At 47.4% G+C, this 12,667-nt stretch overlaps 1 pseudogene; it reads left to right on the top strand.

The window, feature by feature from the left end:
* Nucleotides 1–4,338: 4,338 nt before the first annotated feature.
* On the top strand, nucleotides 4,339–12,254 carry LOC118917627 (olfactory receptor 10T2-like; annotated as a pseudogene).
* Nucleotides 12,255–12,667: the final 413 nt, after the last annotated feature.

Below are 12,667 nucleotides of genomic sequence, written 5' to 3'. Positions count from 1 at the left end.
GTGTCACTGCTTTGTGTTTAGCTAAGGGGGCTGCCGGGTGGTGATAGTGGTGGGCCTTCTGTCTCTCCAAGGCTAACCTGAGCTCCGTCTTGAGATAAGCCCATGCGGCCTGCCTGCCCTGCCCATGCTTCCTCATTGGGCAGATGATGCCTCTGATTGGATCAGGAGTGGTCACCTGATTTAAGATGAGCCAGTCAGATTCTCTCGCCCAAGAACATTGCTTAATGAACATGCTAAGAACTCCTGTTAGTTGGTGGAGATTTTAAGGTCGCCAGCAGATTAAGAAATATGGGATGGTGGGTACCAAGGGGCAAAGAGAGCAGGAGAATTTCATACACAGGAAGCATCAGAGATGAGTGCTCAAATTGCTCCAGAGAATTGGGGGGACTATCTCAGTTCCAGATAGAGTAGCAATGCCTGTTAAAAGCATTCACTATACTGACAACAGGTATTTACTAATTGCCCTCTAAGTGCCTAATGCCGGTTCTGTACGAATCTAGCCTCTCGTTGGTTCTGGGGACAATGCTTTGTTCACGTAATAAATACTCCTTTAGATATACCAGCTTGGCTGGGTTTCTATGTCTTGCGACAGATCGTGCCCCAAGACAAGGCTGTGTTTACACTGGGGTCCTCTGGGCAAGGAGGATGGGATTTAATTGTTCACTGACTCCCCCTGTCAGTTGGGGTGCTCAATGTTGCAAGTGACACAAAAATCTACCCAACTGGCTTAAACAAACGAACACAAGAAATAATTAACTCATGTAACTAAAATGCTTCAGGGAGATTTATCTAGTGGTTCACATGAGGTCCACAAAGGCTGAGTTTCTCTTCACCTCTGCATCAGTTTTATCGTCAGGCTCTGTTTGGTACCCCACTTCTCTTCCCACCCCTCCAGCTCCAGCCTCCCTCGGTGTTAGCGAAATAGGTGCAAAGATCATATTGCACTTTCTACAGAATTGAGAAGCTTCTAGTGTTGGGGTTGATTTTGTATTGACCTCAGTTGGGTCATGTACACATCCTCTAACCTAGTTCCTCAATATTGACACTAATGATATGTGAGACCAGATCATTCTTTGCTGTGGGGGGCTGTCCTGTACACTGGAGGGTGTTTATCCACATCCCTGGCCTCCACCCACTAGCTGCAAGCAGCGCCTCCTCCACTGTGACAAAAATGCCTCCAGACGTGGCCAGTTATCACTTGGGGGAAAACTTGCTTTGGAGCACCAGCGCTCTACCTCATCACTACGGCAGCGGGACGTGGGAGGCGCTCATTTCTTAAAGCAATCAGGCTCTGCTCTGGGACTGGGGCTGGGATAAATTCAGGGGCCATCAGGCTTGCAGAAGCAGGGATTCTGTGGAAGCAGCAAATGCCTAGTCACTCCACCTTCCGGCCTTTGGTTACATTTTGTCTATCAGGATTTTTTTTCTTTTTTGGGTTGTGCTTTTGGGGTCATGTCCTGGAACACGTGCCACGCTGCACGGGGGCAGGACCTTGGTGTGCTACTGAGTGGAAGCGGTGGAGGAGGCGTCCTTGGCTTGTTCTTCCCCTTATGGGGAAACATTCAAGCTTTCACCATTAAGGAGAATGGTAGCTGTAGCTTTTTGTAGAAGCAGAACATCAAGTTATGGAAACCTCATATTTAATTGGCTGACAGTATATATGTATATTTTTTATCATGAACAAATGTTGGATTTTGTCAAGTGCCTTTTCTGTGTTCACTATGATTATATCATTTTTCTTCTTTAGGGTGTTAAGATGATGGCTTATCCTGATTGATTTTTAAATTGAGTTATAATGAATATATTATAAAGTTCACCATTTTAAAGTGTTTGATGCAGTGGATGGTCGTGTATTCTCACAAGGGTGTGCCGTCACAGCCACTATCCAGTTCCCAGACCATGATCTCATTCCAGTTTTCTCTTTGCAGATGAGAGAATTTTGGCAGGTCATCAACTCCAAAATTTCTGGTGTTGGATTTATGGGTCTGGTGTTCAGAGGGAATGAGTGGTCTAGGATATCAATTTGAGAAGTATTGGCATGGATAAGGTATTTAACACCGTCTGATTGAACTGATCAGCTAGACAGAGAGAAGAAAGTCAGACTGGACCCCTGGACAGCTTCAATACTGGAGTCAGGAAAGAGGGTCAGAGACGAAGGGGAAAACCAGGCGTAGCAGGTGATGTCAGTGTCCTTGCTCTGATCACTTAAGTGCACATCAGGGTGCCTTCCGACAGCTGGTGCTTGTGTCTCTTTGAGGGCTTTCTCTGGCCATGAAAGCTTACTCTAGCCACGTGTACAGCAGGCCAAGAGTACTGGGGAATTAACGCCCCCTGGATTAACCCTCAAACATGACCAACTGGAGTTGGTGTCTGTGTACCTCAGCCACCTCTCCTAGGCTGCTCACCAGGGGCTCCCAGTGGGAATGCACCTGAGTTGCCACAGGGAGAATGTGCTTGATCTTTGCTTCCCATCTCTCTATTCCCCTGCTGGTGATATCTGGGGTCACCTCCCACATAAACATCCACTCGCGTCCTTGTCTCAGAGTCTGCTTCTGGGGAACCCAAAACATGACAGGGGTGGTTTGTATAGAGTGGGCATGCAAAATCATGAGCTAAATTTGCAGTCATGAAATGGAACTCATGAGGTTAAATTTCTGAGCTAGGACTCCCGTGTGCTCATTGTTTCATTATTCTCAGTAGCCAAGATATGGAACCAACCTAAGTGTCCATCAGTGGATGAGTGGATAAAGGAAATGTGGAGTGCATACAGTATGGAATATTATTTAGCCACAAGGAAGAAGGACATCTTGCCATTTGCGGTAACTCGGATGAACCTTGAGGACGTTACGTGGAGTGAAATAAGTCAGACGGAGAAAGAAAAATATTATTTATTTGTGGAATTTAAAAGAGCTGTACTCAGAGAAACAGTAGAATGGTGGTTACCAGGGTTTGGGGCAGGGGAAATGGGAAGAAGTTGGTCAAAGGATACAAACTTCCAATTATAAGACTAACAAGTTCTAGGCACCTAATGTACAGCATGGTGATTATAGTTACTGATACTGTATTTCTATACTCAAAGTTGCTAAGAGAGTAGATCTTAAATGTTCTCATCACCAAAAAGAGAAGGTAGTTATGTGATGAGGCGGAGGTGACAGCCAATGCTATGGTGGTAACCATGTTGTGATACATAAATATATCAAATGAACATTGTAAACCTACACACTGTTAAATGTCATTTTCTCTCAATAAAGCTGAGGAAATTTTTAAAAATATGCATTTCTCAGGGAGAGAGAAGAGAGTCTAGAACTGAACCCTGGGGAATTCTAATTTTAGGATTTGTGAGAGGAAGAGATTAAGAAGGAGTGGCTAAGGAGGTGGGGAAAAAGCAGGTACCAAGAAAAGAAAAGAGGCGGTACCCTAAGAATGCAGCAGCCCAGTTTGAAAAAGACAGATGCACCCCTGTGTTTATTGCAGCAGTAGCCAAGAAATGGAAGCAACCTAAGCGTCCATCAGTAGATGAATGGATAAAGAAGATGTGGTGCATATACACAATGGAATATTATTCAGCCATAAGAAGAAAACAAATCCTACCATTTGCAACAACATGGACGGAGCTAGAGGGTATTATGCTCAGTGAAATAAGCCAGGCGGGAAAAGACAAGTATCAAATGATTTCACTCATGTGTGGAGTATAAGAACAAAGCAGAAACTAAAGGAACAAAACAGCAGTAGACTCACAGACCCCAAGAATGGACTAACAGTTACCAAAGGGAAAGGGACTGGGGAGGGTGGGTGTGAAGGGAGGGAGGGACAATGGGAGGAAAGGGGGGGTTACAATTAGCACACATAATGTAGCTGGGGGGTGGGGGCGGGGACACGGGGAAGGCAGTATATACAGAGAAGACAAGTAATGATTCTACAGTGTCTCACTATGCTGATGGACAGTGACTGTAATGGGGTATGTGGGGGGGACTTGATAATAGGGGGAGTCTAGTAACCATAATGTTCAAGTAATTGTACATTAACGATATCAAAAGAAAAAAGAAAAGAGGCTGGCATTGCAAAGAGGAAATTTGTCATCTGGGAGGTGGAAGAGGTTGAGCACAGTCCTGGGGAGCTCATAGGCCGGGGAAGATACACAAGGACACAAAATATGAGAGGAAATCCAGGAACTCTGGGAACACAGACGCTGCATGTGACTAGCCTGGAGCAACCAGGGAAGACTTCCTGGAGGAGGTAATGATAAGGATGTGCCTTTCAGGAAGAGTAGGAGTTTGCGAGGAGGCTAGGAAATTCCTGAGGGAATGGTGTGGGAGGGGCACACCGGCGTGAAACAGCATGGGAATCCCAGGGAAAGGGTGAGCAACTTGGAGAGGCTGGTCTGCACCCCACTTCCTTCATGTTGATTTCATAAATGGACGTTCCAGTTTTCGTGGGGGCAAATGCTGGATTTGAAACTAGAGGAGGGAGCAGGGGCCAGATCACAAGGGTCTTGAAAATGATTTGAAACTTACTCTGAGGGCACTGGGGAGTCATGGCAGGTCTCTGAGCAGAAAAGGAACACAGACAGGGTCTGCTGTTCTGCAGCCAGTGCAGAGGACAGACTGGAGGAAGGGGACACGACGGGCTTTTACAACAGGTAAGAATTATGTGGTTTGCGTTGGGGCGGGGCTGAGGGGCTGGGGGCAGCTGAGAAGAAAGGATAGAGGTTTGGGGACTAAATTCTGGGGAAAGCAGGAGAGGGACTGAGGGGGCTGGTGTCAGTAGGAGAAGTTAAGCCTGGGCAACATTTGTTTAACAAGTATCCATTTCTTCTGCTGCTGCTTGAGGGCAGGGCTGGGGGTACATCTTCCCAGCGGCAGCAGCCTTGCCCTGCATGTGGTGGGCACTGACTGGTGTTGGGGAGCATTTGTAACCACCATCCACAAAAAGAAATCACACTTAGTCTTTCCCCACTGTTTGCCATCAGAGCTAGGGGGGTGATGAGAAATGGACCCCAGGGTTTTGAGTTTCCGGGAGGGGAAAAATCCCTCAGGATGTCACCAGCCTGAGCCCTGGGGGCCTCGTTAGTGGCTGGGGGCCCCTGGGACAGCAGCTCCAGGGACCCCCTGTATAACCTGGGCCCTCAGCCCCTTCCCCCTTCCGTCTCAGGTGGTGGGCAGAGGGAGATGCGGGCAGGCAAGGGGCAACCTCCCTCGGCTATGGTGAGTGTGGATCTGAAGTTTCTGCCAGGCTGAAGAAGCCACTCCGGCTAGTCCCAGTTTAGGGGGGATATCTGAAAATGAGTCGGGGCAGGGGAGAGAAATGGCAGAGCTGACTGAGCATTGACCTGAAAACAGCCGAAAGGGCCAGGCTTGGAAGGTGGTTTGCCCGATGGGGGTTCAGTTCTGTTTTCTGCAGACGACAGGATGTGGTGCGGGGGAGAAGATACCTACCCAGGAAGGGAGAGCGGGGCCCCCAGAATCACACACGCTCACCTGCACACAGAATCCACGCACAGATCACAGATCCCCAGCACACACGGCGGGAGATGGAGGTGTTCAGGTGCAGTCTCAACACATGGATGTGACATGCGTGTGTGTGCGCCCTGCAAGCAGCAGACACACTCACACATATGCACCCTGGGGCTTCACGGGCACCCCCCCCAAAGGGCCATTTAGAGGTGAGGGCTCAAAGGTGGTGGGGAAGGGGCTCCTGTTTTGGGGTTGCAGCTTTCTGATGAGCAGAGAGGGGAAAAGGAGAGACTCCAGATCTCAGGCCCATGCATTTCTAGTCCCTCACCATCACCAAGAGGGTGACATCGGCAGGGGCCCCAGAACCAGCAACCCCTGGCTCCTGCTAGCTCCTCGGGATCTCCCTATGGGTGTGATTTTCAAGGGGTCAGGTATGCAAATCAGGAACCTCATCACCCTGCGGTGCGACCTGGTTTCCTTCTGCCCAGGACTCTCACCTGTCACCACCGGAAAGCAGAATCGGGACACGTTGCCCCACAGTCCCTGTTACAGCTCCTCTGCTGTTGCAGAGTTACACTTCAGCCACATTCAGGCTTTCCTTGTTTCTTCTTCCTCCGTGCTGCGTGGGTGCAGAGGGCTGGGGCGAGAAGGGCTGACGGTCCGTAGGAGGCTGCGCTGCTTGCTGTGCGGCGCCCGGACATTGCCAGGGAGGAGCAGAGTCCCCTCTGCCTCCCGGCTGGACTGGTCCCACCTCGCCCTCCTGATGCACTCGGCTGGCACCGACCTCCTGCTCTTCCTCTCACACCCACGTCTACACCGTCTGGAAAGGCTGGGCTCCATCTGCACAGCCTGTCCCCAGCTGGCCACCCCCACCACCTTCGCGGCCCCACCCTGGTGGAGCGCCCATCACTGCTCACTTCGACGGGCTCAGCCACCTTCTCCTCGGTATCCCGGCTTCCACCCGTTTCCCTCCACTGCTCTCCTGTAGCAGCCAGAGGGGCACGTCAGGGTGCACGGGTCACATCCCTGTTCTGCTCAGAATCCACCTCACTCAGCATAAAAGCCAAAGTCCTTTCTGTGACCCACAGGATCCTGGCAACATGCTGCTGTCACCTCCCTGCCCTCACCTCCTCTCACCCTCTTACTCCTCTTTATCCCTCTGTTCCTCCTCAATGTTTCAGGCACAATCCTGCCCCAGGGCCTTTGCACTGGCTGTTGCCTTTACCTGGATGCTCTCTCCCAGATATCCTCTTGATTTCCTAATCTCTTCCAAGTGCAAATTTGGGGTCTTTCAAGCACCCTGGGATCTGGAAATGAGGGAGGACAAGCCAGAAATTGCAGAGAGACAGCATTAAGCCTCCTGACCATGTAAGACCACAACTGTCTTCAGACCCCTCCACTTCCCTCTAGTACTCTGCTTTCCCGTTTTCTGTATTACTCATTTCTAATAAACAGTCTGGCTTAGTTACCACACCTGCCGCTTTTTGCCTGACTCCCTTCTCTAGAACCTTCTGCTCCCCCAAGGCTGGGATCTCTGCCTCCCATTTAGCTCCCTGCTGTGTGCAGAGCAGTGCTCGGCACTGAACAGACGCTCAGTGAAAACGTGTAAGATGAAAGGTGAGCAGCAGAATATCCAGCCCTTGAGGCCCAGCCTCCAAACATGTACTCCTGCTTCAAACCCTGTCAGCACAACTGCAAGAATATGAGATTAATCCCTCTATGCTCTGCTTCCTCGGCAGTGCAAAGCCAAGGATAATAACCCAAGCAGCTGTCCTTGCCAGGAATCCGCGACCAAGGGGTTCACTGCACGGTTCAGGGAATCTTGCTGTTATCTGTAAGCTCACAGGATCAGTCTCTGCTTTCACACACGAGGCTCAGAGGGGCAAGGTGAGCTTCCCTGGGTCATACTGCCCCTGGTTAGTGAAGCCACCAACATTCAAATCCAAGCTTGTCTGATTCCAGAGCTCAGCCTCGCCAGCCTGGCAGGTCACTGAAGGGCTGTCTGAGTGCAGGAGTTCTGCTCTATGTAATGGCTATTTGGGTCAGGTAGTGACCTCCCCATCGCCAGAAGCATGCAAGTAGCAGCCCTACAAGATCCCAGAATTCCTTGCACAGGTGTGTTTAAGTCACTACTAGGACCCCTCCCAGGGTGCATCCCTCTGATGTGGACCTGCTACTGGGGTTAAGGTCTGGCCAAGGAGTGGCTGCTGGTGGCGGTGTAGCTACAACTTGAACTTGCATTGTTGGGGTGTCCATATGTGTATACGTGAGGCTCCTGGAAGTGCTGCGTGGAGCCTGGGTGGGGGAAGGGGACAGGGCCAGGGTACGCCACACACCACCGCGTTCCAGGGCGCCACTCTAAATCATCCAGGAACTCTAAATTCAAATCTGGCTTCCCAGGTCATTACGTTTCTCAGTGTAAGGACTTAGAACATGTTTCACTGAACTATTTCTTAACTTTAAATATTCATTCATACGGTTATGTGGGCTTTCATTTGAACTCTACAAGTATGGGTGCTGGGTGTTTTTTTCTTCTTTTTAAAACTGGGATATAATTGACAGTTTACACTGATTGGTTTCGGGTGTACAACATAATGATTCCATATTAGCATATACTGGAGCACGATCACCGCAATAGGCTGGTTAATATCCATGACCTCGCAAAGTCAAAAAATTTCTTGTCTTGCCCTGAGAACTTTTTAAAATCTCTTACAACTGCAGACATGCAGTGCAATGTTATCAACTGGTGTCAGCATGCTGTACATTACATCCCCAGGTCTTATTTATTTTATAACTGGAAGTTTTCATTTTCTTCTTAATGATTTGTAAGAGCCAAACATTTTTTTTTTTTTAGGACCATAACCTTTTCTAGTTAGTGATTTGCCTATAACGGTTTTTCAACTTAATCATGTTTTGCATGATTAAATTGCACTTTTTAAATGGTCATACCCAACGACTTTTTTCTCTATGAAATCTTCTCAGTGATTGAGTTTTTGTCATTCTTACTGTCTAAAGGCTCTGATGTTCTCCCTGATATTGTTTAATTTTCAGTAAAGGGCTTCTTTTGGACAAATGCTCTGGGCATCTCTGCCCAGTATACTTTGTCTTAGGTCAAGATGTTTAAAGGGGAGTCTGAGATTCTTGGTTTGGGAGTTTCATTTTTGCTTAAGTTTCTGAAGATTTCAAGTCAGGCTTGGCTTTTTTTCGTAGCATGAATCCCTCAGAGGACCTCAGTGGAGTTTCCCTAAATGGAATATTCTTTTAGTTTTCATTGTTCTAGTTTAGGGGTTGGACAACTACAGTCTGAGAGCCAAATCTGACCTCCTGCCTACTTTTGTAAATAAAGTTTTATTGAAATACAACTGTACACACTTGCTTGTGCATTGTCTATAGCTGCTTTCACACTGGAATGGCAGAGTCGAGCAGTTACGACAATGACCACACAGCTCCCACAACATGAAATATTCACTGTCTGGCTCTTTAGGAAAAAGTGTGTACCTCCGAGGCTGACCAACATGGCTGCCTGCTTCCTGCTTTTTCACTTACGCTCTCTGATAGTCCTGACTTGTCTTTTTTTTATAAACAGAATAACTGGAGATTCCATCAAGCACATTTTTTGTTGTTTTTCTCTGCTTTATGTGTTTTCAGAACTGATTTCTAACATTTATTTTTCCAAAATTAAAATTTCAGCAAACTTCCAAAATTTTTAAATGATCATTCTCAATTTCTGCTCCTTGTTTGGATGAGAATTTTTCAAACGCACAGCTACTTTTTTTCCTATTAAGGGTCATTGGCTTGCAGATAACTCCAAATGCCAGCAGATGGCGCACAAATCAGGCCTCTCCATACCCGGCCACCCTCCTTTTTCTCTATAGGTAGTTAAGGAACTTAAGACGGAATTAGTTTTTTCAGCCAATTTACTCTTGATAAGCAAGGAAACATTGCATTAAGAACATTTTCCTTAAAACAAAGTCCCTTGTCCCAAAAAAGTGCAAAATACTCTCTCAGAAACATTTCCAATGTAGATTTTTTTTTTCTGAGCTTGCAGGTTGATTATAAAATGATAAAACTATCCTCAATGCAGATTTTCTACTGAAGCCTCCTCATTTGAATTAAAATGGTCATATTTCAGAGTCGCTTTCCAATTAATTAGGCAGATGTATCCATTAGCACAATCCCAAGCTCCACCCATGATATTGTGTTAATTTCTAAGATCAGAGGAAATAAATGAACTTTCAGGGTTGAAGATTATATGCACCTTTACACCCACAAGTCCTAAAATAGGAAAATGTTAAATTGCCTAATATTTAAATAAATGTCTGTAAATAAAATGTACATCTCAATTTTTTTAGAAATTTGATTAATACATTCATAAATCACATTTTAAAAAATTAACTTCTGGTTTAAGTTAAGTTTATTTAAGTAAATTGAATTTACACCTTATTAGAGTCATATAAATAAATCAAATCTATTTATTTAAATAAAATCCTAAAACATTTTATGGGGGAAGACAAATGCTTAGGGCTTGTGCAAGTCCTAATGTAGCTCTGGGTATTAAGGTTCCTGAAAGGGTTATTTGATTGATTTCAGATATTGCTATAGGCTTTGTCTTTTTGGGGTACCCTTTTCACATGGACTGTAGTGGACCCTGTAAATTCCTGGCCCATCCTCCTTGTCCTTATTATTTACTTTCTCCCCAGAGACACTTTGAATTACCAGTACACGTGGCAGGTCAGAGGTGCTGGGAGATAATGCTTCCTGGTAGACACTCTGAAGCAATGATCCACTGCGGTTGGTGGATAAATACCCTAGTTTCCTCACCGCCCCTCAGGGCTCCCCAAGGAGGATTACATTCTAGCTGCCTTCAGTGGTGATTTCCTTGATAACACAACTTTCACTGTCTGTCTCTGTCCCCTGTCTGGCTTCCCGCCTCCTCCACCCATGTTTTTGGGGCTGACGTCCCAGATAAACATTGCTCTTTAATCCTTGCCTCAAGATCTGTTTCTTCTCCCCATCCCCAGTATTAGTCCTTACAGGTTCCTGTGAGTTTTCTTTCCTTTTTCTTTTTAAAAATTGAAACGTGCTTGACCTAGAACATTGTATAAGTTTAAGGTGTACAACTGTGTTGACTTGCTGCCTTTATATATTGTGATGTGATTGCCACCGTAGGGATGGTTAGCACCTCTGTCAAATTGCATGATTATCATTTCTTTTGTGTGTATGGGGAATAATTAGTATCTTGGGCCTAAACAAGTCTGGTGATTATAATACACAATATTGTCATCTATATTCACTATACTGCACATGAGACATTCAGGACTTACTTATCTAGGAGCTGCCAGGTGGTACCCTTAAATAATCTCTCTCTATTTCCCCAGCCCCAGCCCCTGGTCACCACCATTTTACTCTCTCTCTCTCTCTCTCTCTCTCTCTCTCTATACAAGTTTAGCTCTTTTAGCGTCCACATGTACATGAGATCATACAGTATTTGTCTTTCTCTGTCCGGCTTATTTCACTTAGCATAATGTCCTCAAGATTCATCCTGGCTGTTGAAATGGCAGTATTTCCTTCTTTCTCATGGCTGAATAGTATTCCATCGTATATACATGCCACATGTCCTTTATCCATTCATCTGCTGACGGGCACTCAGGTTGTTTCCATATCTGTGATTTTCATGTCTACTGAAGAGACACATGCTGGAGTGACATTAGGAAAACAAGGGATATATTTCTGAGTGTCTTTTTCCTTTTTTCGTAAAACAGAGGTGTTATCCTACCTCCCTGGTACCCGGCGCAGAGCACAGCCTTATGAAGTTGTTCTATTCTGTTTACTCTGTCCTTTCCGCTCAGGCTCTGAGAAGCAGTGGGAAAATGCCACCTGGTTGGTGACAGAGTTCATGCTGGTGGGCTTCTCCAATCTTCCAGACCTGAGGACCATCCTCTTTGTGCTGTTCTTTCTCACCTACCTGGTCACCCTCAGTGGCAACTTCACCATCGTCACCGTCATCCATGTGAATCAGAGCCTGCACATTCCCATGTACCGCTTCCTGGCCGCGCTGTCCCTCTCTCAGACCTGCTACACGCTGGTCACCATCCCTAACATGCTGGTTCATCTGCTCACAGAGAGCCAGGCTATCTCCATCGCTGGCTGTCAGGCTCAAATGTTCTTCTTCTTGGGTCTAGGATGCAGCCACTGTTTCCTCCTCACCCTGATGGGTTATGACCTCTACGTAGCCATCTGCCACCCACTGCATTATTCGGTGATCATGAGCCCCACCATCTGCCTCTGCCTGGGAGCCATGGTTTTCTGCTCTGGGTTTTGGTGGCCTTGATTGAGACCACCATGATCTTCTCCTCACCCTTCTGCCACAGCAACCGCTTGGAGCACTTCTTCTGCAACATTGCCCTGGTCCTGAAGCTCAGCTGCTCTGGAAATGCTGGCAAAGCGCTGGCCATCTTCTTCCTGAGCGTCCTTGTGGTGCTGGTCTCCTTCCTCCTCATCCTCCTTTCCTACACCGCCATCATAGCCACCGTCGTGAGGATCCCCTCGGCAGCGAGCAGGCACAAGGCCTTCTCCACCTGCGCGGCTCACCTCACCGTGGTCGTTGTGCATTTTGGCTGTGCATCCATCATCTACCTGCGGCCCTAGTCCAGAGGAAACCCCCAGCAGGACCGGCTGGTGGCCGTGTTCTACACGGTGGTGACGCCGCTGCTGAACCCCGTGGTGTACACTCTGCGCAACAAGGAAGTGAGAGCGGCTCTGAGGAGGACCCTGGCCCAAAGCTTCGGAGTTTTTAGGTAAACTTTTGTTCTACATTAGTGCTCTACCCTTTTCATATACGTGTGCCCCACCCGGCACTCAGTTGCCCTACCTGGAAACCAGGCGCCATTTTTATAACCTCAAATGAAATAGCTTGGTGGAGGCAATTAACAGTGACTTGAGACCCAGCACAGACTCCACAGGGCTACTTTTTCCCCCGTGTCTTCCTTGACTTAGTGGGAAGCAACATGGCCTGCAGTGCAGGATGGCAACCAATGGAGGGCGCCACCAACCCCACCCAGCCTTAGCAGGTAGGGAGAGAGGTGATTTCACGGCGGTGAGCAAGGACTGGCCTGGTCTAGCACCCCTCACTCATATCTTTTTTTCAGGTCGGTGGGGAGGTGGGGTGCGCCCTGTTTGACACCAAGCCAAGGGTGCATGTTATTTTTCTGTCC

The sequence above is a fragment of the Manis pentadactyla genome, chromosome 12 (genome assembly GCF_030020395.1).
Source record: "Manis pentadactyla isolate mManPen7 chromosome 12, mManPen7.hap1, whole genome shotgun sequence".
Taxonomy (NCBI): domain Eukaryota; kingdom Metazoa; phylum Chordata; class Mammalia; order Pholidota; family Manidae; genus Manis; species Manis pentadactyla.
This window is presented reverse-complemented; position numbering and strand designations above follow the sequence as displayed.